A 25,141-nucleotide genomic window follows, 5' to 3' on the forward strand; every position below is an offset into this window, starting at 1 on the left:
GAGGTTCTCATCTACCATGACCCCCAGGTTGCGGACCGTTTTAGCAGCTACTATAGGGATGTCCTCTGGTCGGAGCCTGAACTCACCCAGAATAGGATTAGGTATTCTAGCAGCGTGACATAGCAGCAGCTCCGTTTTCTCGGCGTTCAGCTGCAGTGAGTTGGTCTTCAGCCAGTCTGTGACCCGCCCCATGCATTCCTGGAAAGATCTTATGGAAACCGAGTCTTCCCCTTTGAGGGAGAACAACAATTGAATGTCGTCCGCATAGTTGACCACTTTGATCCCGAAAGATTTTATAATGGGGATCAGTGGACTAAGGTATACATTGAAAAGGATCGGGCTGATTGCCGAGCCCTGAGGTACACCGTAGCGGACCGGGGACCAGGGGGAGGTGAAGGGAGTGATCATGACTGCCTGCTGCCGGCCCTCTAGATAGGAGCGCATCCATTCCAGGGCGCTTCCCTTGACCCCTAGCTCTGTCAGTCTTGACAACAGTATAGCATGGCTGACCATATCAAACGCGGCCGACATGTCTAACAGCACTAGTACTGAAGACTTTCCTTTGTCGGCTCGCATACGGAGTTCGTCCATTACCGTTGTCAAGGCAGTTTCCGTTCCATGTCCCGGTCGAAAGCCGAACTGATCACTGTCCAGCAGTAGATTCGCTTCCAGATAGTTAGACAGGGATTTACTAACCACCTTTTCCAGAATTTTAATTGGAAAAGGCAGTAGAGAGATGGGACGGAAGTTAACGGGTAGCTTGGGGTCAAGAGAGGGCTTTTTCAACAGGGGAGTGACTATTGCCCATTTACAGCAGTCTGGTACTGTTCCCTCATTCAAAGATTGGCAACAGATATGCCAGAGGTCAGGAAAAAGACTGCAGCCAGACTCCTTCCAGATTTTATGAGGAAGGGGGTCAAGAGGTGAGCCAGATGAGATTTGCTGAGCTATGATACCAAAGGCCTCCTCTGTGGGGGGTGGGAAACAGATCAGAGAGGTGTCTGTCCTAACAACCTCACTGATGGGCATCATATCCATTAAGCTGCAGTCAAGTCCGCCTACGATTTTGGTAACCTTGTCAGTAAAGAAGGAGGCGACCTCGTTGCACAAATTCTGCGATGGCTGGATTCTATTAACCATGCAGCCAGGGTTGCCAAGATCTCTGACAATACTGAAGAGGGCCCTGGAGCTATTGGATGCCTGTAAGATGGAACTTGCGTAGAAATGTGCCTTGGCCTCCTTGATTGCTTGTTTGTATTGGGCTTGGATTGATTTTAAAGCTATTTTGTCAGATTCTTGGTATGCCCTACGCCACCTTCGCTCAGACTGCCGGCGGGCTAGACGCAGCCCTCTCAGCTCCTCATTGAACCAGGGAGCCGAGGGTGTACTTCTGATCTTAAGTTTTTTCCTGGGGAAATGCTCTTCTAGAATGATGTTGATAGAGTTACTGTATCTAGTGTAACTTTCCTCAACAGCCTCCCCGGGTTTAAGTATGGACTGATAATGAGATAGGGGGGAGGGGCTTAGTTTGGAGAGTTTTACCCAGTCTCTCCCCCACCGATAGGTGGTTGAGTTATTGCCCGTCGGCTTGTTATTTGGCAAGGTTATCCTGAACTGAATTAGAAAATGGTCAGTCCAGTTCATTGGCACTATGCTAAGAACCTCTGTTTCAGACTGTTTAGCGAAGACTAAATCCAGGGTATTACCTCCCTTATGAGTAGGCCTTTGAATAATCTGCTGCAGACCACAGTTCTCGCAAGTTTGACTCAGGGCTTCCAGATGACTCCCTAGATTCCCTGTGTTCCACAGATTGAAGTCTCCGAGGAGCAGCAGTCTAGAGTGTGAGAGAGCCAAGGTGGTGATGGTATCTAGCAGGGTCTGATAATGACAATCCATGCCCGGGGGCCTATAGCAGACCATACCTGACAGTACCTTCCCCCTGGGCTCCTGTAGGGAGAAACCCAGGAGTTCAAACCCTGCTATGGCGTTTATCGTCAAAGGGACGCAGTCCCATTTGTCTTTAAAAATTATCCCCACCCCTCCTCCTCTCCCCGTCAGGCGTGGATTTTGGAGAATTTTATAGCCTGCTGGGCATGCAAGTCCCAGCTCCACCGAGGAGTCAGGGGTAATCCAGGTTTCCGTAACAAATAGTAGATCCAGGTCTCGATCCTCCAGCAGGTCATGAATCTCCTGATAGTGTTTTATCATTGACCTGCTGTTGACCAACCCACAGATTAACACCTGCAGGGGGGCCCCTGACTTCCCCTTACCGATATTAAGTAAGGTGTCCCTGGAGTAGTGGAGACGGGCTGAATCAAATAGGGCAGCATTTGTTGCGCTCGGCGCGTCCAGAGCGCGGACGGGCACAGACGGGCTAGCCTCTGGCGCGCCTCTGGCGCGCCCGCTGCGCACGCGCGCTGCGCGCTTGCATTCCCCTGGTTAAAATAGTCCCAGCCACTCAAGCCCAAACAAAGATGGCGCCTATTGATTGGCCTGACCGGAGGAGGAGGAGTCTCGCTAAAAGCGAGTGGATAATTTGTTTTAAGATGCGGGTAAGTGGACTGTGCAAGCTTTAAAACAGATATTTAAAAACAAGGTTCTCCTGACACAACAATTTTAAAAAGTTTAATTAGCAGCAGGTTAAAGTTAAAAAAGCGCTATGCTTGGGCTTCCAACCCTCGTGATCGTCCCCCTTCACTGAGAGCGTTCTACAGCGATGTGCGGTTGTTTTGGCTGAAAGTCTCTGGTCTCGGCATTGTTAAAGTTAGAGCTGTTGGCATTGCTCATGACATTCTTGTATGTTTTTGTTTTTCAAACATTTAAAGAAACGGCATTGTTATTTACAATGTCAATAGCTTAATCACTCTCCAATGCGAGACCTATTGCATTTGCACCCACACACAGAGCCACACACACAGAGCCACCCACACAGAGCCACCTACACACGCAGAGCCACCTACACACGCAGAGCCACCTACACACAGAGCCACCTACACATACAGAGCCACTCACATACAGCAACCTACACACAGAGTTACCCCCACCACTCACATAGAGCATTCTACACACAGAGCCTCCCACACACACAGAACCTCCCCCACACACACACACAGAGCCTCCCACACACACACACACACACACACACACACACAAAGAGCCTCCCACACACACACAGAGCCTCCCACACACAAACAGAACCTCCCACACACATATACGCTACTGCCAGGGCTTTAAGAGGGCCGGGTCTCACCAGTGAAGAGCATCGGCAGTTTTTTAAATGGTGCCTGGAAACGGTTCTCTATCGGGCTCTGTTTTGTGCCCTGGCACCAGCGGTCCGTTTTTTCTCCGTTTTGTGTCACAGCAGGCACATTGACGTGCGTGCTTATTTCTCTCTAGTGGAGAAATTAGCTTTAGCGTTGTATCCTTTAAAGATTTCCCTTCTCTTGAAACTCAGGAGCAGCAACATCATCGTGTTGTTGCCAGGGCTTAAAGTGGAAGCTTTTTCAATATTACATATAATAAGCCATAGTTGCTGCTTATTTATCTTGTGCAACTAAACCACTGACAAAGCCAATAGTCCTTACTTGTTGTAGGTCTGATGCTACTTGTTGTATCATATATCTGGATAAAATGACAGAAACAGCAAAATACAAGCCGGGTGGCATACTATGCTAAGCACAGATTTTTAATTTACATGTTTAAGCCACGCCCTTAATTATATTTGCCACGCCCCTTTGAGCGACCCCCCCCCCGTTTTTCCATCCCACTTAAAGCCCTGGCTACAGCAATTCCGTTATGCAGTGAGAGCAACATAGCAAATGGATTACAACTTACAAGCATCTCTCCCGCCATCTCCGAATGTCTCCCGACCACGGTATTCTTCCACTACCTTCGCATCCCGCCTTACTGCACCAATGCCCGGTGTCTGTCCACACCTTCTAACCAAATCCTGAGTTGCAATTTTTTCGTAAAGTCATAAGGTTGAGGTGCGCAGAATGGACAGTGTCACCGGTATGAGTGGTAAAATCAATGTACGGGGAAAGGTGCATTGGACGATGCAATGATGGTCCCAGCAAAGGTGGCGGGGGGGGGTTACAAAAATAAATACCAAAATGTAAACTGCTGTGACAGCCATCCTGGGTGGAGGGAGTCTGAGGATAAAGCGACAGCAGTGGGTGAGTAGGGCTCGTATACAAACTTTTTTGAACTGCGTACAATATTCCAATTAAAGTGGAGGGGATGATGAACCTCGACTTGAGCGGTTTCACAAAGCCTGCTCTGTCCCGCCAAAATTTCAAACCGTGGGCGGATCTCTGTCATCGCGAACCCCCCGCCTCCATCTAATAGGGGGTCTCATTTTTGGTGCAATTAAAAGTAACCGTAGTGGGGCATTTCGTCTCTGTCCATGCGCTCTTTTCGGCTGTAGTTTTCTTCCTGGTTTGGTGGCACGCAGCGGCCCGACAGACAAAAAAAGTCCACGCCTGCCCGCAGAAGGATCCGATGTGTCCGCGGAATCCGCCGCCCCCACCGCTGACGGCCATGATTCTGGTCAAATCATTTAATCTACCTGTGTCTAACAAAAATGACTGTGTCCTTGTGTAACGCAACGGGTGCTCGTGTAAAGTGCTATATTAAACTCCGGGAAAAAATAAAAAGTTAAAATAGGTCCACGTAGATCCCCCGTCTCCGGAAATGATATTTTCCCAAGTAGGAACATTTGGAAAACCTCGCAGTTTAGCTCAAAGCGAATGTTTCCGGGAAAGGTCTTTTGTTGAGTCGCTCATCACATTGCCCGGGCCCTCTCCTCCCCTCGTATTACACCACAGCACTCCCTCTGGCAGCTGAAAACACTTTCAGGCAGAATCTATTTCCCACGGGCCACGGCGGGGGAGGAAGGAGAATGGTAACTGCGACACTCTTCGCAAACCAGGAGAACGACCTGAGAGGAACGTCTGAGGTGCGACGGGAGCGCGAGGACCGTGACCCGCGAGTTCCCTTCCTTGCTCCGAGGATGAGGTGCCTCGGTGTTCGCTGCCTTGGCTTTCTCTCCTGTTTCCCTTTGGCCATCATCCTCTCAGAGGCTCGGGTAACGTGTGAGTACGTCATTTTTGGGGGTTGGTATTTCCTATATGCAATTTTGTTCTAATGCATGTGAATATTATCGTTCGACTCCCGCTCTCTGCGCGTGCGACCAGAAGTGCACAAAACCAGTAAATGTGAGCTGAATGAATAGGATTACAAACTGTTACAGTTAGCTTTTCCAAAGTCGGGTTGTGTAATACGGTCTAGGAGACGAAAGTCGGATAGTGGCTTAAGAAAACAAGCACACCACTGCCTTTCTCCGAGGTGAAGCAGAAATGCCTCGGAGAAACGCAGTGGCGTTTTCGGATTCGGGGGCGTGTTTTTCTTTTTCTCTCCTCTTGCCATTGGCTGGAGGAGAGAAAAAAACGCCCAGCGAAAAGTAACGAAAAACACGCCCCCGAATCCGAAAAGGAAGGGGCCTGTTTTGCGAGACAAGCCTCTTCTCCAATGGCTGGCCAGCATTTAAGAGGCCAGCCAATGGAGAAGAGAAGAGAAGAGGGGCGGGTTCAAGCCCCTCTTCTCCAAGTCATTAAATCTCGCGAGCGAGACTGCGCAAGCGCAGCCTTCGCTAGCCGAGACCTAAAAAACGGTTCTGCAGACCTGAAAGAAAAACAGAAATCAAAAGTTAAAGCCTCCTCGCGAGGCTTGGGGGCAAGCTGGGGAGCCAGGAGCGAAGAGACAGACTCCTGTGCTCCCCAGCCCTTTATAGCCCTTGATGGCCCGGCCAGGGCTACTGGCCGGACGTTGCCCTTTCGCGCGACCTGAAAGTGATTCTAATCACTTCCGGGTCACGCCTCCAGGCCAAGACCTATGGGAGCGGAGGCGCGGCTGTCGCGTCACCAATGTGCGCGAGTGGTGCGCCTCCCGTTCCGGAGGAGGGGCCGCTCGACCGCCATATCTTTGGCGTGGCCGATGCCGGCCCGCCGTTCTAAAAGAGTTCCTTTGCCTGAGGCAGGGGTGGGTGTGAATGGACCCCCTCCCCCCTCCGTTGAAAAGGCCACCAGGCCCACTCTGTGGGCTCCTCACTGCAGGCCATAAAACCTGGCAGTGCCTGACAGGACAGGAACGAAATGGAAATATCCTCATGAATATTCACAAGAGGGGACCCCCACACCCCCCCTGATCTTAATGGCGTCCTTCCACCCTCTCCGCAGCAGAGCAGAACTAGCCAGAGAAAGGAGGGGCTACGAATCGCTGCATCCACAGCACAGGTCAAACACAGAGGCACTGCAACCCCGACACACTGAACAACACAACATCCACAACACAGAGGGACTGCATCCCCCACACAGAGGGACTGCATCCCCCACACAGCGACAACACAGAGGGACTGCATCCACCACACTGAACAACACAACATCCACAACACAGAGGGACTACATCCACCACACAATGACAACACAGAGGGACTGCATCCACAAACACTGCGACAACACAGAGGGACTGCATCCACCACACAGTGACAACACAGGAACTGCATCCCCCACACAGCAACAACACAGAGGGACTGCATCCCCCACACAGCGACAACACAGAGGGACTGCATCCACCACACAGTGACAACACAGGAACTGCATCCCCCACACAGCGACAACACAGAGGGACTGCATCCACCACACAGTGACAACACAGGAACGGCATCCCCCACACAGCGACAACACAGAGGGACTGCATCCACCACACAGTGACAACACAGGAACTGCATCCCCCACACAGCGACAACACAGAGGGACTGCATCCACCACACAGTGACAACACAGGAACTGCATCCCCCACACAGCAACAACACAGAGGGACTGCATCCCCCACACAGCGACAACACAGAGGGACTGCATCCACCACACAGTGACAACACAGGAACTGCATCCCCCAGACAGCGACAACACAGAGGGACTGCATCCACCACACAGTGACAACACAGGAACTGCATCCCCCACACAGCGACAAAACAGAGGGACTGCATCCACCATACTGCGACAACCCAGAAGGACAGCATCCCCCACACAGTGACAACACAGAGGGACTGCATCCCCCACACAGCGACAACACAGAGGGACTGCATCCACCACACAGCAACAACACAGGGGGACTGCATCCACCACACAGCGACAACACAGAGGGACTGCTTCCCCCACACAGTGACAACACAGGAACTGCATCCCCCACACAGCGACAACACAGAGGGACTGCATCCACCACACAGCAACATCACAGGGGGACTGCATCCACCACACAGCGACAACACAGAGGGACTGCATCCACCACACAGTGACAACACAGGAACTGCATCCCCCGCACAGCGACAACACAGAGGGACTACATCCACCACACAGTGACAACACAGAGGGACTGCATCCACCACACTGCGACAACACAGAGGGACTGCATCCCCCACACTGCGACAACACAGAGGGACTGCATCCCCCACACTGTGACAACACAGAGGGACTGCATCCACCACACTGCGACAACACAGAGGGACTGCATCCACCACACTGCGACAACACAGAGGGACTGCATCCCCCACACTGCAACAACACAGAGGGACTGCATCCCCCACACTGTGACAACACAGAGGGACTGCATCCACCACACTGCGACAACACAGAGGGACTGCATCCACCACACTGCGACAACACAGAGGGACTGCATCCCCCACACAGTGACAACACAGAGGGACTGCATCCACCACACTGCGACAACACAGAGGGACTGCATCCCCAACACTGCGACAACACAGAGGGACTGCATCCCCCACACTGCGACAACACAGAGGGACTGCATCCCCCACACTGTGACAACACAGAGGGACTGCATCCACCACACTGCGACAACACAGAGGGACTGCACCCTCCACACTGCGACAACACAGAGGGACTGCATCCCCCACACAGTGACAACACAGAGGGACTGCATCCCCCACACTGTGACAACACAGAGGGACTGCATCCCCCACAATGCGACAACACAGAGGGACTGCATCCCCCACACAGTGACAACACAGAGGGACTGCATCCACCACACTTTGACAACACAGAGGGACTGCATCCACCACACAGTGACAACACAGAGGGACTGCATCCACCACACTGTGACAACACAGAGGGACTGCATCCCCCACACAGCGACAACACAGAGGGACTGCATCCCCCACACTGCGACAACACAGACGGACTGCATCCCCCACACTGTGACAACACAGAGGGACTGCATCCAACACACAGCGACAACACAGAGGGACTGCATCCACCACACTGCGACAACACAGAGGGACTGCATCCCCCACACTGCGACAACACAGAGGGACTGCATCCACCACACAGCGACAACACAGAGGGACTGCATCCACCACACTGCGACAACACAGAGGGACTGCATCCCCCACACTGTGATAACACAGAGGGACTGCATCCACCACACAGCGACAACACAGAGGGACTGCATCCCCCACACTGCGACAACACAGAGGGACTGCATCCCCCACACTGCGACAACACAGAGGGACTGCATCCACCACACTGTGACAACACAGAGGGACTGCATCCACCACACTGTGACAACACAGAGGGACTGCATCCCCCACACTGTGACAACACAGAGGGACTGCATCCACCACACTGTGACAACACAGAGGGACTGCATCCACCACACAGCGACAACACAGAGGGACTGCATCCCCCACACTGTGACAACACAGAGGGACTGCATCCCCCACACTGTGACAACACAGAGGGACTGCATCCACCACACTGCGACAACACAGAGGGACTGCATCCCCCACACAATGACAACACAGAGGGACTGCATCCCCCACACAGTGACAACACAGAGGGACTGCATCCACCACACTGCGACAACACAGAGGGACTGCATCCCCCACACTGCGACAACACAGAGGGACTGCATCCACCACACAGCGACAACACAGAGGGACTGCATCCACCACACAGCGACAACACAGAGGGACTGCATCCACCACACAGTGACAACACAGAGGGACTGCATCCCCCACACTGTGACAACACAGAGGGACTGCATCCACCACACTGCGACAACACAGAGGGACTGCATCCCCCACACTGTGATAACACAGAGGGACTGCATCCCCCACACTGCGACAACACAGAGGGACTGCATCCCCCACACTGCGACAACACAGAGGGACTGCATCCCCCACACTGTGACAACACAGAGGGACTGCATCCACCACACAGCGACAACACAGAGGGACTGCATCCACCACACTGCGACAACACAGAGGGACTGCATCCCCCACACTGTGATAACACAGAGGGACTGCATCCACCACACAGAGGGACTGCATCCACCACACTGCGACAACACAGAGGGACTGCATCCCCCACACTGCGACAACACAGAGGGACTGCATCCACCACACTGCGACAACACAGAGGGACTGCATCCCCCACACTGTGATAACACAGAGGGACTGCATCCCCCACACAGTGACAACACAGAGGGACTGCATCCACCACACTGCGACAACACAGAGGGACTGCATCCCCCACACTGCGACAACACAGAGGGACTGCATCCCCCACACTGTGACAACACAGAGGGACTGCATCCACCACACAGCGACAACACAGAGGGACTGCATCCACCACACAGTGACAACACAGAGGGACTGCATCCCCCACACTGTGACAACACAGAGGGACTGCATCCACCACACTGCGACAACACAGAGGGACTGCATCCCCCACACTGTGATAACACAGAGGGACTGCATCCCCCACACAGCGACAACACAGAGGGACTGCATCCACCACACTGCAACAACACAGAGGGACTGCATCCCCCACACTGTGACAACACAGAGGGACTGCATCCACCACACAGCGACAACACAGAGGGACAGCATCCCCCACACAGCGACAACACAGAGGGACTGCATCCCCCACACTGTGACAACACAGAGGGACTGCATCCCCCACACTGCGATAACACAGAGGGACTGCATCCCCCACACAGTGACAACACAGAGGGACTGCATCCCCCACACAGTGACAACACAGAGGGACTGCATCCACCACACTGCGACAACACAGAGGTACTGCATCCCCCACACTGTGACAACACAGAGGGACTGCATCCACCACACTGCGACAACACAGAGGGACTGCATCCCCCACACTGTGACAACACAGAGGGACTGCATCCCCCACACAGTGACAACACAGAGGGACTGCATCCCCCACACAGCGAGAACACAGAAGGACTGCATCCCCCATACAGCGACAACACAGAGGGACTGCATCCCACACACAGCGACAACACAGAGGGACTGCATCCCCCACACTGTGACAACACAGAGGGACTGCATCCCCCACACAGCGACAACACAGAAGGACTGCATCCCCCACACTGTGACAACACAGAGGGACTGCATCCCCCACACTGCGACAACACAGAGGGACTGCATCCCCCACACTGCGACAACACAGAGGGACTGCATCCACCACACTGTGACAACACAGAGGGACTGCATCCACCACACTGCGACAACACAGAGGGACTGCATCCACCACACAGTGACAACACAACATTCACAGCACAGAGGGACTGCATCCCCCACATTGTGACAACACAGAGGGACTGCATCCCCCACATTGTGACAACACACAGGGAACAGCATCCACCACCCACTGACAACACAGAGGGACTGCGTGTGTGTGTCAACATCCACCACACTGTGACAACACAGAGGTTTACATCCACCACACAGCGACAATACAGAGGGACTGCCCTGAGTGACTGCATCCACCACACAGCGACAACACAGAGGGACTGCCCTTAGTGACTGCATCCACCACACAGCGACAACACAGAGGGACTGCCCTGAGTGACTGCATCCACCACACAGCGTCAACACAGAGGGACTGCCCTGAGTGACTGCATCCACCACACAGCGACAACGCAGAGGGACTGCCCTGAGTGACTGCATCCACCACACAGCGACAACACAGAGGGACTGCCCTGAGTGACTGCATCCACCACACAGCGACAACGCAGAGGGACTGCCCTGAGTGACTGCATCCACCACACAGCGACAACGCAGAGGGACTGCCCTGAGTGACTGCATCCACCACACAGCGTCAACACAGAGGGACTGCCCTGAGTCACTGCATCCACCACACAGGGACAACACAGAGGGACTGCCCTGAGTGACTGCATCCACCACACAGCGACAACGCAGAGGGACTGCACTGAGTGACTGCATCCACCACACAGCGACAACGCAGAGGGACTGCCCTGAGTGACTGCATCCACCACACATCGTCAACGCAGAGGGACTGCCCTGAGTGACTGCATCCACCACACAGTGTCAACGCAGAGGGGCTGCCCTGAGTGACTGCATCCACCACACAACGACAACACAGAGGGACTGCCCTGAATGACTGCATCCACCACACAGCGACAACACAGAGGGACTGCCCTGAGTGACTGCATCCACCACACAGCGACAACGCAGAGGTACTGCCCTGAGTGACTGCATCCACCACACAGCGACAACGCAGAGGGACTGCCCTGAGTGACTGCATTCACCACACAGCGTCAACACAGAGGGACTGCCCTGAGTGACTGCATCCACCACACAGGGACAACACAGAGGGACTGCCCTGAGTGACTGCATCCACCACACAGCGACAACACAGAGGGACTGCCCTGAGTGACTGCATCCACCACACAGCGTCAACGCAGAGGGACTGCCCTGAGTGACTGCATTCACCACACAGCGTCAACACAGAGGGACTGCCCTGAGTGACTGCATCCACCACACAGGGACAACACAGAGGGACTGCCCTGAGTGACTGCATCCACCACACAGCGACAACACAGAGGGACTGCCCTGAGTGACTGCATCCACCACACAGCGTCAACGCAGAGGGACTGCCCTGAGTGACTGCATCCACCACACAGCGACAACACAGAGGGACTGCCCTGAGTGACTGCATCCACCACACAACGACAACACAGAGGGACTGCCCTGAGTGACTGCATCCACCACACAGTGTCACTGCATCCACCACACAGCGACAACACAGAGGGACTGCCCTGAGTGACTGCATCCACCACACAGTGTCAACGCAGAGGGACTGCCCTGAGTGACTGCATCCACCACACAGCGACAATACAGAGGGACTGCCCTGAGTGACTGCATCCACCACACAGTGTCAACGCAGAGGGACTGCACTGAGTGACTGCATCCACCACACAGTGACAACACAGAGGGACTGCCCTGAGTGACTGCATCCCCCACACAGTGATGATGCAACGCGTCATTTAAAAAAAAGATTGTTTATGTGCAGGAAGGGACACCTTCTTGCACATAAACAACCAATGGCATTTTGTTGTTTCTATGTGTGCTGCTCAACGCAGCCCACATAGAAACAGCAAAAACGAAGAGAAATAAAGCATTTCGCCTCGTTTTGCCAGGGTAAGACCAGGTTTTTTAGTCTTAATTTTGGTGTTGCCCCATATTTACGCCACCCTTTTAAATATGGGGCAGTGGCAAAATCAATTGGTGTTGAGGTGGAACAAATTGTCCCCAAGGCAGGAGGTGGCATTCCCCAGGTCTGGGAGGAAGCCATTGTCACATATCAAAGGTGGCAGGGGCTTTGAAGCCCCCGGCCTTGATATGCTAATTTACCAGCCATCCTGCTGGAGGAGGTGTGATCACCTTCCCCTGGAGCAGACATTGTTTCTGGGGTCTGAGAGCGTGGGCTCTTACCTACAGGGAATCAGAATCGTGTCCGTGGTGACAGGCTGGAAGATGCCAGTCAGCCAACACACTAGAGGACTAATAGATTTTCAAGGGGGTACATCTAAAGTGCCCTCTGTATGCATGTCACAATAAGCTGATACTGGAATTAGTGTATATTTATTGATACGGGGTGTTTGATATCGAACACCATTATTTTCAGTGAAGCCATTATGTAGATTGGTAACTCGTAAAGACCAGTGCCCTGTACATATGCTTAAGATGGCTTCCTGATCACTTGCAATGTCTTAGTAATGGAAATAGACATCACAGGGGCATATCTGCTCGTGCAGATGTGCCCTCAGATGAAATATAATGCACCCTGCCTTAGGGTTGCTGTAGGGATGGCTTACATATAAGACATGCAGTGTACCTCTGCAATACACACAGGTAAAAGGCAATGTCATGTTTTTAGAATGGTTTGCACCATTTCACGCATAATGCAATGGCAGGCTGCATGCAGTTTTGTTGGGGGTCCCTTTAGGTGGCATTATACATGTTGCATCCCCTAGTGACCCTCTTTAGTACCCATACCCTGGGTACCATAGGGACCATCTGCCAGGGATTTACAAGGGTGCTAAAGTCCTTGCCAAGTGGGGTACACATGAGCATGTTGTCGTTTCTAGGGAAAGAGCGCTGGCACTGGGGTCTGGTTAGCAAGGACCCACTGCACATCCAGTCAAGAACATCTGTACCAGTGATCAAAACGTGGGGGTGACCATGTCAAAAGGGGGCACTTTCCCACATCACAGTCCTGCACTACCAGATCATGCTGCTGGTCAGGAGGAAAGCGCATCAAAAGCGCTATGCAGCAGCAGCTTCTCCACTAGAGTGGAGGAGCGTCGCCCCACCTGCTGCGAGCACAGCAGGCAAAAATTATAAATAAATCACCAGCTCGAGCTGTGTACAGCGCTAGCATGAGGCAGGGGCGGGGCTGTATCTAACTGTTGCAGGATTACTGCTGCCCCTTTCAGTACGTATGTCGGGTTGGCCTGCTGGCTACCTAAGGCCAGCCCAACATGCGCTTTGTAGACCCAGCAATCCCAGGGCTGTTAAACAGCTTGGGGATTGCTGGCACTGGCCTCCAGCCTCAAAATAAGGGCTTGTTTAGCCTGCTTCCACCAATCCTGGAGCTCCTCTCACGCTGATCGGAGCAGCTTGAGGATTGGTTGGATTTGCGTTGAGGGCAGAGAAGTGCCATGCAGGGAGGAGATGTGTGGAATTTATGGTGAGTTTGGTGCCATCGCGCCGCACCATATATTATAAGCTGTAGCCGCCACTGTACCTGTTTCTGTACTGTAATAGCAGGGGCGGGGACTGCAGATCAGGCCTTTGATGCTCCCACATAGCTAAAGTGCGTACTGTGTAAGTTCCAGTCTTGGGAAAGCGGCTTCTGCTGTCACAGTATCTGCCATCTCTCCCATCGGTTCAGCACAGACTCGCCCTCGGAGGCCCTCTAGTTATGCCCCGCCCCTCCAGTACAGGCAGGAGACTTCCCCCTGCCCTGTAATGAAATTGGTGACCTCACTGTAATGACTTCCATGCGCAGTCCTGCCAAGTACCACGCATCGGGCGTTAGACTAACGCATTTCAATGTGGTGCTCCGCATCAACGCATTAAAATGCATTAATCCCGTATTCTCGTGCTGTGAAGGGTGAAACAAGAGGACCGCGACGCTGTATTTAATCACAGCAGCACTGCCTCTGGTGAGGGTTTTGCTGAATGAGGAGAACTGTCCCTGGGGCTGCACAGCCGGGCAGCTCTGAGGAGATGAAAGGAGCATTGTGAGCCCTGGAATCGGCCCCCGGAGCTGGCCCACGGTGCCTACAGCCTGCATTGTGAGCCCTGGTATCGGCCCCCGGAGCTGGGCCACGGTGCCTACAGCCTGTATTGTGAGCCATGGTATCGGCCCCCGGAGCCGGCCTATGGTGCTTACAGCCTGCATTGTGAGCCCTGGTATCGATCGTCGGAGCCGGCCTACGGTGCTTACAGCCTGCATTGTGAGCCCTGGTATCGGTCCCCGAGCCGGCCTACGGGGCTTACTGCAGTTCGGGCGCTGCTGTGTGAGCCTGTCTGCTGTGCAGAGAGGCTGTGTGAGTGCTACTAACTGGCCGTGAGTCAGGTCTGCACAGGGCTGGAATGACGGTAGCGGGCACTGGGCGTTTCCCCGTGGGCCGCCAGGGTGGGGGGCGGTTTTGGGCTCCTGGGGGGCTGTATTGCCAGACCCTGTAACAAAATCGTCCCAAACCGGACCTAGCAAACAGCTCAGCCCCACTCTCCCCCTTGTTCGGCCCCCTCAAGGGGGCCGAACAAGCCGCTTGGCAGGGCCAGTTTGTTTGCCAGTCTGGCCCTGAGTCTGCACTATTTTTCATACATTTTTTAAGTTATCACAACACCCAGGCTGGGTGACACAAATGACAAAACTGATACATAGTATAATTTAATTTGCGGCCCAAATGATAGACGGCGGAGACTCATGGAAAGAAGTTCAGGCGGCCTTAGCAGCGAAGCATCTGAGTGACGTATAATGGCTTGTGGTCTCGTGGAAAGCAGCTTCCTAGCTTTTAGCAGAGCTGTCTGCCTTTGCACTTGGTTTTGCTTTGGTTGAGGCTGCAGGGCAGGTCCCGGTCAGCAAAGGCCTTAGTATAGATAACAAGGGCTTAAAACCGCTTGACAAAGGGCTGGATTCCTTGTGTGTTCAGGAGTTTTCAGGCAACAATAAAAATGTCAAGCTAACTGGTGAATAATGTTTCTTGTTGAGCATGATCAGGATTTAGGGGCTCATTATGATGGCAGAGGGCCCGCCACCGCCAGCTGGTCGGTGGCGGGCCCTCTGCCATCATATTGCTGTTTTCCCCCCACCATATTATGATGGCGAGGGGAATCGTTGGTGAAGCGTTGCGGTTGTAAAGACCGCCCACCACGGTTCCATCAGGCGGCCCTTTTCCGAGCGCCTGTAGGAACAAAAACATTGACTAACATGGCAGCGGTGCCTTGCAGGCACCGCCGCAGGGATTATGATATCCCTTTCCTCCGACCGTTTTGCGGCGGACAACCCGCCGCAAAACAAATGGCAGAAACGGATTTGGGGGCCCGTAGTGGGCCCCCCTCAATCCCAAGTGCAGGGATATGCACCCTGGGGGGCACCTATGGTGCCCCCCCTACATATCCCTGACCCATGTGGCAGACACTGCCGGGTGCCTGCCACATAGTGCAGGGATGTGTCTGCACTCTCTATTTTGCGTTGTGGTGGGGGCTGCTGACCTCATGCCCGCCACAATGCAAAATATAGGAGATGGGACCGCCGTGGTGACTGTCGCATCGTGATTAGGATTGTGGGGAGGCCACCTCATAGGTGGCCGGTCCCAAATCCGTATCACATCGTAATGAGGCCCTTATTTTGGTGATCGTTTTCACTTATAAAGTAGCGCAGAGGGTTAATATGTGGATTCACGCCGATCTCTGAAGTCAAGCATTTATGGGCATATTAAACAGAAACACAGTTCTGTACTGACGGTACTCAGCAGTCTAGAACATTGGCTGTTCGTTAGTTAGAGTCTGGGGTCTGCAGCTATGGTGCACTTCGTCATCTGCGCTTTTACTTCAATAAACCGGGTGAAATCTTACGGCAATTTGGCATTTCTTTATCTCAACGAGGCCCTTCTGCGAAGTTAGGGGCATATCAGCAGGGACCGGCGATAATTATCGCTAAGCGCACTTAGCACTAAGATAATTATCGCCGGCTATCATTGGATTTTATTGCGGAGATAGCGCGCTATCAGCTACGCTTTTCTCCAAAGCGATAAAAATCCCAGAGTTAGCTGCCAAATGTGCGATTATCGCTGGAAATCCAGCGATAATCACACAATGATTGGCGATACGTTGTTGATAGGGCAGGGCAGACTTAGCCATTATATCCACCTTCCATTGGATATAATGGCTAAGTCAGATTGAAAGCAGGTGTAAGAAAAGTAGCGATAAGCGCGGTTAGCGCTACTTTTCTTGTCGCCATGCAAGTTAGCGGGAGGTTTGTTGATAGGAGAAATGTCGGTTAGCGACATTTCTCATGTTATTTTTGTGCGGAACGCCCACTTTGCATCTCATTAGAGATGCAAAGCTGGGCGTTGAGGGAAAAAGCGCTAAGGTAAGGATTCACGCGATAGCGTGACCTTGTTGATAATGCGATAAAATTATCGCCTCTTTTCGCCCGAAAACGGACGCTAAAGCGGCGATCATTTTATGACGGAGCCTTGATGATATGCCCCCTACTGCCCTTCCATTTCTTGTGCATTGCAGCAGTTTTACGTTGTTCTTAGAGTTTCTGGTTGCTCAAATATGTGTAATTTCTGACATTTATATATTTTCCTCATCTTCATTGCTTTGATTTGGCTCGCGGGAAAGTGTCACTCTTAGCCATCGAATGTCACTCATAAGTACACTGAAATTTTGAAAATGTCACACATAAGCAATCTGAAACATTGGCAGCTCTGCATGAGCCCTTGGAGGTGGCAGCAATCCCCTTATTCCGGAGTCATAACTATCCCCAGAGAGGCCTCGTTACTTCACAGAGGATGGACGGAGGGAGCAGTGGATGTCGGAATGTGATGGCTAAATGCTGCTGCAAAAACCTGCGCCTAACCTCATGGTCGCCACGCAGTGGTGTAGCTTGGCACTTTGCCACCCGCGACGTCCGCGCTGAAGAGCGGGGTGGAGGTGCTGGCAATGATTTTTAGGTCTCGCTGAGACAGCGCATGCGCTGCAAGACATTTAGTGTGTGGGTTTTTAAAGTGCTGCCACAGGCTTTTGGTGGCCTAAAGCTTGCGTGCACGCGAGTGTGCACGCGCGCAGCAGCTATCTGTCTTTCCTCCGTCACATCGCCGCGATTGATCGCAATCACTTTCACTTTCGCGGGCCGCGCGGCCGTGTCACTTTCACAGCCGCGCGGCCAATGCTTGTTATCCAAGCGTTGAGTACAACACTTGAAATGCTGTGAAAAACTTTAATTTTCTGCAGCTGGAGAGTTCTTCTTTTTCTCAAATATAAATATTTTCTTCTTTGAGGGTACTGATTGAGACAGTACTTTCCATACCAAAGATAAACATGTTGCCTTCTTAAGGGTGAGTTGCTAATGAAAGCACACCCACCTGGGCGCAGTAACCCGTTATTTGCCTGTACGGAGCACTACAAGTGAGCACGCACCCGCAATCCTGCGACAGAGCGTCCTAAACTCAAATGAACAGCATGGTAGCGTGTGAAAGCAGAGGGAGCTGGGTACAACTCTCCCAAGGCCACGCTGTGCCGCAGGGGCAGTGCTGGGAGTGCGGTGAGATTTAGATCTTGGGAACACTCATGTAACAAAGTCATAAAGCGTCATAAAGCAAAGTCACGTTTATCTGTAATGTACATTCGCAAGTGACATCAAAGGAGCTATTTATTCCAGTGACACAAACCAAGGCTGCTGCTGCCGCCTCAGAAAGGTGTGTATTTTAGGAAACCTGGCCAGTCTATTCTCATGCAGAAAATGACAAAAAGCTCTTTGCCTGCTCTATATCCATCTCACCGTGGGCTTGGATCGGTGAGGCCTGGAGGGATGCTAGCCAGGAGCTGCACTGGAATGTGGTTTCAAAAGTGGTGGATTGAGTGCAGGGGTGTGCGAAATGTGCGTAATTTCCTTTGGCACATAATTTGAAAAAATGGTGCATAAGTAGGTCAAATGCAAATTGCCATTTAGCCCTATATTTTGCATGGAATGCATCCCTGCGTTCATTTTTAGGTTCCAGGATGCAATTCATTCTATAACAAAAAATCTTAAAATAACAAAAAACACACGTGCTGCAAACAGTAGCCGCACTTGTTCTCTTTCTTAGTATTGTTTCTGTACTCGTTTAATGGAATTCGTACCCACATACACTTGAAATTACACAACATGGTATAAAGGCGTGATGAAAACTTTACCTGGGCCTGATTGACGGGTCTCAGAGTAGAGCCAGTTATGTGGGACTGGTACCCAGAGGGTCTGCTTAAGTTAAGTAGACATTAAGCAGTAACATTGACCTCCTAGCATTTAAGTTCACCACTACAGTAGTGCAATGGATGAGGCTAGGATGCTAAGTGGGGCAGATCCAATCAGAAACAGACAGGGATCCCCACCTGGCACTATATTCACATCCTTAAACTTTACAAGTAAAAACACCTGTGTTTCTTAAAAGTATGTGCAAGGACCCTATCATTAATACAAGTCAGAGATGCAGCACCTGTCAAATGTCCCCATTTTTAGTTCATGTTGCATAGTATACACAACCCCATTTCCTAGGAGCACTCCATTATCCCAGATGTGTTTCAGTAATGTTGTTTAAGCAGCATATTAGTTTTTTATAGTGCCTCATGCAAGCTAAGTTGCTTCTAAGTGTTTGGATAAATTCAGGGTGCGGATGGGGTTTGTGACGGGGCAAGACTGAGAGCTCAGAAGCGGAGTCTGAAAGCAGTGTAAGTTCTCACAGTCACTCTCACTGACTCATAACAGTGCTCAGTCTACATGCTCATCCCATCTTTGGCCTCCCTGTAGAGTACAGATGGCGACAGTCACAAATGTGTCATTTGGAATCATAAGTCTAAGGGAAACTGTGTGAAGGAGATGCACACTTGTCGAGATATTAAAAGCAAAATACGGCCAGCGCCAAAAGTTAAGAAAATGCATTGCGTGTTTGTGCGCGTGTGTGGGTGTGAGTGCGCGCGTGCGTGTGCGTGCGGGTGTGTGTGTGTGCGAAAGACAAAGGGAAAGCATGGTCCTTTGAGGAGACATAGGATACAGGGGAAGGAGAGAGGGCAAGTCCTGAAAGGGAAGAGCACAGCCTTGCTGGACGGACTGATAGTCTGTGGTGATTGGCTACGGTGATGCGAGCGAACATCATTTCCTCTAAAGGTTGCGCACGCTCCCTTGAGGGTCAGCTAAAGTGGTTTATTGGGGGGGCAGGACCCCAAGTGCACATTTAGCAAGCGCGAGCAGCTACTCGCTTTCCCTATTCGTGCTCTGTTGTATTTAGAGATATCTCTTAGTGTAAAATGCCTCCCGTCCACTTTGGAAACAATGGGCATTTTTTTGCGCTAAGAAAATAGTGCTAAATGCAGAATGACTCTTCTTGCATAATTCCAAATCATCTTGTGGAATCTTTGGGTAACTGTAGGATTACACTATGGGGAATATGTGAGTTACGCCCACCCCTAGTTTCTCTCTGAGTTACAGCCCAGGCCCCGATTCCCTATCTCCCTAACCCAGTGCTGCCCACTTATGCCTAAACAGCATCCGAAAAGCGGGCAGCTCCATGCCCTCTGGATTCATCGCCCAAGCTGCCGCTGTGCCAGCTGAGCTCCTGCCCTCTGCCTCTCCTTCAGCTGTTGCTCGTTTGCAAGTGGCCTTTATTTCGAACCGATGCTGCCTGCTGGTGCAGCCACACATGTCTGACACATAAGGTATGCCAGTGTTGGAGAGGGGAGGCGATTGTATCACAATGTCATGCTGCAGGGTTGAGGTTCATAGCTAATGTGCTACTTACCCATTCTCTTGGGTCAGTACTGAAGTAACAGGGGCACTGCATACATGCCATTAACACATCCATGTTTGCTTCAAAGTATTGTAAATGTAGGGCATGGCTGCCAGGTAACAAAGTGTCAAGTGTCCGCTCGCATTCAGTCTAGACTTTCCATCCAAAAGCACTTTGTCTGGTGTAATTTTAGAGCCCATACCGACAATGATCTAAATACACAGGAAACAGCCTTTACGCTGACGTTTTTACATCGTACAGCATTTACCACTCCTGTTTTACACCGGAATAACTGTTGGCACGCAAGCCTTTACAACGCAAGCCTTTACAACGCAAGCCTTTACAACGCAACACTTTATCATGCAGTGGGTGGGTAAGTGTTAATCCCTTTTTGCTTTCCATGAATATTCCGGGACGTACATGGTTGAGTGTCTCTTTTTAGAGAAGATAGAGCACATTGGAGCAGGACAGACAAATGGATAAGAATGTGCTGCGTCTTTCACTTACATTCTTTTATAAAATCAGTACATTTACAGCAAAAAGGGAGGGAGGATGGGTGAGTCGCGTTCTAAGCAAGTATGCTTTTGTAACTAGACGTGCGCCGCGTCACAAAAAAATTCCATTACAGGTTGAATGCGTATCGGTTGCAGATACTGGGAAGAAAACAGATCTTAAAAGTACAATCTTATTAGGTTACAAATGTTAAGCCAAATTGAATGGTATGCCTGGCGAATGACTGCGTGAAACTGGTTTGCATGGTAGAGGACTTTTTCATGTAACTAAATTTAAATGCGTTGTAATGGTATGCGTCATATTTGCATTGTAGAAACATGCGCGCTAAAGCAACGCGTTATGACTTACAACCATACAGACCAGGTCATAGAATGCAAACTGCTGTTGACCAAAAAGACAGAACTGTCTGGAAATGGCCAAAGCTGGAATCTAAGGAAGGGGCGGTGCAGTGGGCTAGACGAGGGGTGCATCAGCAGACCCTGGGGTTGACTCCCCGCAGTGGAGTACCAAGGTGTGCTGTGATTCAGAAGTGAGGCTATTGGTAGAGGTGGGTAGGACACAGTACAGGGCTGATGGAAGTAACTTATGCAGCACTGACAGAGGTATGTGTCATTCTCAGTCCTGAAACAGGAGTAAGTTCTGCATGGCAGGATTGAGGTGCATGGGAAATATGTTGTGTGGTTTCAAATACTCAAACAAGAGCTGGTGCAGGAGACTGAAGTGCTTCAGCAGACACACATGTTGTTCCCATTATTTTACCAGCAAGAGTGAGGCATGTCAGAGCTGAGGTTACTTATCAGTGTAGTGTTTAGGGGCTTGACACAGCTGTGTATGGATCCCTTTCCTGGAATAGCAGGAGGCGCTAGGGTTGGTTGGGTACTGAATGCACAGGTAGATTTGTATTACGATTTACTGGGAAAGCTATTTGAAGGTCGCAGCCCTGGAACAAGACTCAGTGGAACTAGAGACTGAAGATCCCTGGAATGCGGAAGTGGTGGGGGTGATCAGGAACAGGGCAGAAAACGTATTTATTCACCTTCCTTATTCTTATATAGCGCACCAGTACCTAGTTATGTTAGTGCGCTTTACAGCAAACGATGCATTCTCGCGTGGGAACGCCAAACAACTGAACCATTGGATAAAATGATTAATATCCAAGACTAAAAGCACAACACTTGAAGACTGAAAAACCATTAAAAAGATAGATTTCAGCATACATTGTCAACAGTGTGTGTGTAGCATGTGGACTGCTTGCACTATATGGAACAACTCTTGCACTGCATAAATACTCCATGACATGATGCAGGACTCTGTGCCTTGGGCTGCAACATACAGTTCCATCACGGTCAGAATGAATCATCCATTTATGGGGTGGGTGCAGCATGTGCAGCTCTTCAATTGGGAAATGTCCATGATACAAAGGCCACCATTGGCCAACGTTCAGGGAACACAGGTCTGCTCAGAGGAGTGTTCAAGAAAAACAGTCCTCCCATTTAAATGGCGCAGGAAGCACACCATTGTCAATGGGGACACTGCAAGAAGCACAGGGGTGCCAGATGTGGAGGATGCAGGGAAAACAAGTCTACTTGGTGCAAGCGATGTGCAGGAAGCACGGGCCTTCTTTATTGAGGATGAAAGGCCCTGTCCTACAGCAGATTCCTAGATGTCAACTGGTGTTATTTTTTCCTACAGATAGACAGATTTCGAACTAGCTCAGACCACCGCCATCAGTCCTCACAAACATGCCAAGGATCATTGTTGGGCTATTAAGCATTACTTCTAGGAATCCATCATGGCCACCAGCCAGACACATCCATCATGAGCACTTGGTACTCCGCTGTGTGTGTGCGCAAATAGTCCCCTTTGCTTAAATGTTTCCTTTTTAGGTCTCGGCTAGCGAAGGCTGCGCTTGCGCAGTCTCGCTCGCGAGATTTAATGAATTGGAGAAGAGGGGCTTTAACCCGCCCCTCTTCTCTCCTCTTCTCCATTGGCTGTCCTCTTAAATGCTGGTCAGCCATTGGAGAAGAGGTTTGTCTCTCCAAACAAGCCCAGTCCTTTTCGGATTCGGGGGCGTGTTTTTTTGATTCTTTCTCTCCTCTGGAATGTAAACATTCCAGCCAATGGCAAGAGGAGAGAAAGGAAAACACGCCCCCGATTCCGAAAACGACACTGCGTTTCTCCGAGGCATTTCTGCTTGACCTCGGAGAAAGGCGGTGGTGTTAATGGCGTCCTCTCCCCCTGCTGTCGGCTCCCGTGTTCTGCTGCTGCTCTGGTCTCCTCCCCCCTGTCCTCTCAGGCTGGCTGGTGAAATTGAATACTAGGTAATGAAGACTTCAACAGAGAACTTTATTTACTTCAGGACGTGTTCCAGATAGCCTTCCTACAGTTCGCATTGGACAGCGTTAATGTATGCCGAACACACGTTTGTAGTTAACAAACGCTCGTTTTTGCTTTGTAAACTTGAGCACGAGGACGGATCCAAAAACATCCCCGGAACCTTTCTAGCCGTGCAAGCTTTTACTATTGCAGAGGTTGGTTTTGTAGTTGATCACGGCTCCTCCTCCATAGCCACTCTCCCCGTTACCAAGCTTGATAACACGTTGTGCGCAATTTATTTGTTAAGGTAATCGGCGGACCTGATGTTTTTTCGGGCGTTGTTGGCATATATTCTTAAATGTGGCTTTTTTTACGTATTGGTTATTAATACGCCCATTCTTTGCTTGGTGAATGTTAAAGGGGGGCATTGCTGTTTCCGAGTAGCGTCTTTGCTCCTGTATCTTGTTCAAAATTGCCCTCTAGTGGGTTTTCTGTGCTTTGCTTAACCACGCCATTTGCTTTGTAAACTTGAGCACGAGGACGGATCTGAAAACATCCCCGGAACCTTTCTAGCCGTGCAAGCTTTTACTATTGCAGAGGTTGGTGTTGTAGTTGATCACGGCTCCTCCTCCATAGCCACTCCCCCCCATTACCAAGCTTGATAACACGTTGTGCGCAATTTATTTGTTAAGGTAATCGGCGGACCTGATGTTTTTTCGGGCGTTGTTGGCATATATTCTTAAATGTGGCTTTTTTTACGTATTGGTTATTAGTACGCCCATTCTTTGCTTGGTGAATGTTAAAGGGGGGCATTGCCGTTTCTGAGTAGCGTCTTTGCTCCTGTATCTTGTTCAAAATTGCCCTCTAGTGGGTTTCCTGTGCTTTGCTTAACCACGCCGTTTAAGTAATTTTATGCAAAGGTTGTAATTTCTTTTTACAGAGCTTTTAGCTGTATTTAAACATACACGGTATATCTCGAATTGAATATAGTGTTTTTTCACCTCGCCCATGCTTGTTGAAGCGTTAACATTTAAGGAGTTGTATACCTGGGTTGCATCTGGGAAACGTCCTTACTTGCATTCTCCCTCCCTTCCTAGTTAATTGCTTTTCTTTTGTGTGACCCTCCCGTTTGAGGCATTATCCAGTGTGCTGTTTGTTGCGAGTTCGTCCACTTGATTGGTGCCATGTGTTCTGAGTCTACATTGGCTTGGCGCATCGCTCGTGTATACATGTGTGAGGGATCAGGATTTGTTTCAGTTTATAAGAAAGGTTGTGGCTTTCCATTAAGTGACAAAGTGATGAAGTGCGTTTTTTTGGACTGTGTGTGTGGAGGTGGCTCTGTGTGTGTGGGGGGTGGCTCTGTGTGTGGGGGGGTAGCTCTGTGTGTGTGTGGGGGTGGCTCTGTGTGTGTGGGTGGCTCTGTGTGGGTGGGGGAGGGTCTGTGTGTATGTGTGTGCCTCTGTGTGTGTGGCTCTGTGTGTGTGGGTGGCTTTTTTTGTAGGTGGCTCTATGCGTGGTGGGTCTTTCAGTCTGTGGGTAACTATGTGTGTGTGTAGGTGGCTCTGTGGGTGGCTCTATGGGTGGTTCTATTTGGGTGTGGGTTGCTCTATGTGAGTGGCTCTGTGTGGGTGGCTCTGTGTGTGTGGGTGGCTTTGGGTGTGTAGCTCTGTGTGTGGGTGCAAATGCAATAGGTCTCGCATTTGAGAGTGATTAAGCTTTTGACAATGTAAATAACAATGCCGTTTCTTTAAATGTTTTAAAAACAAAAACATAAACAAAAATGTCATGAGCAATGCCAATAACTTTAACTTTAACAATGCCGAGACCATTGCATTGTAAATGCTTATTCAATTTCTGCCCAGAAATCATTACCTAGAGGTGATGGCTTCATAAGATTTAGCAA

This window comes from Triturus cristatus, chromosome 10 (genome assembly GCF_964204655.1).
Source record: "Triturus cristatus chromosome 10, aTriCri1.1, whole genome shotgun sequence".
Classification (NCBI taxonomy): Eukaryota; Metazoa; Chordata; class Amphibia; order Caudata; family Salamandridae; genus Triturus; species Triturus cristatus.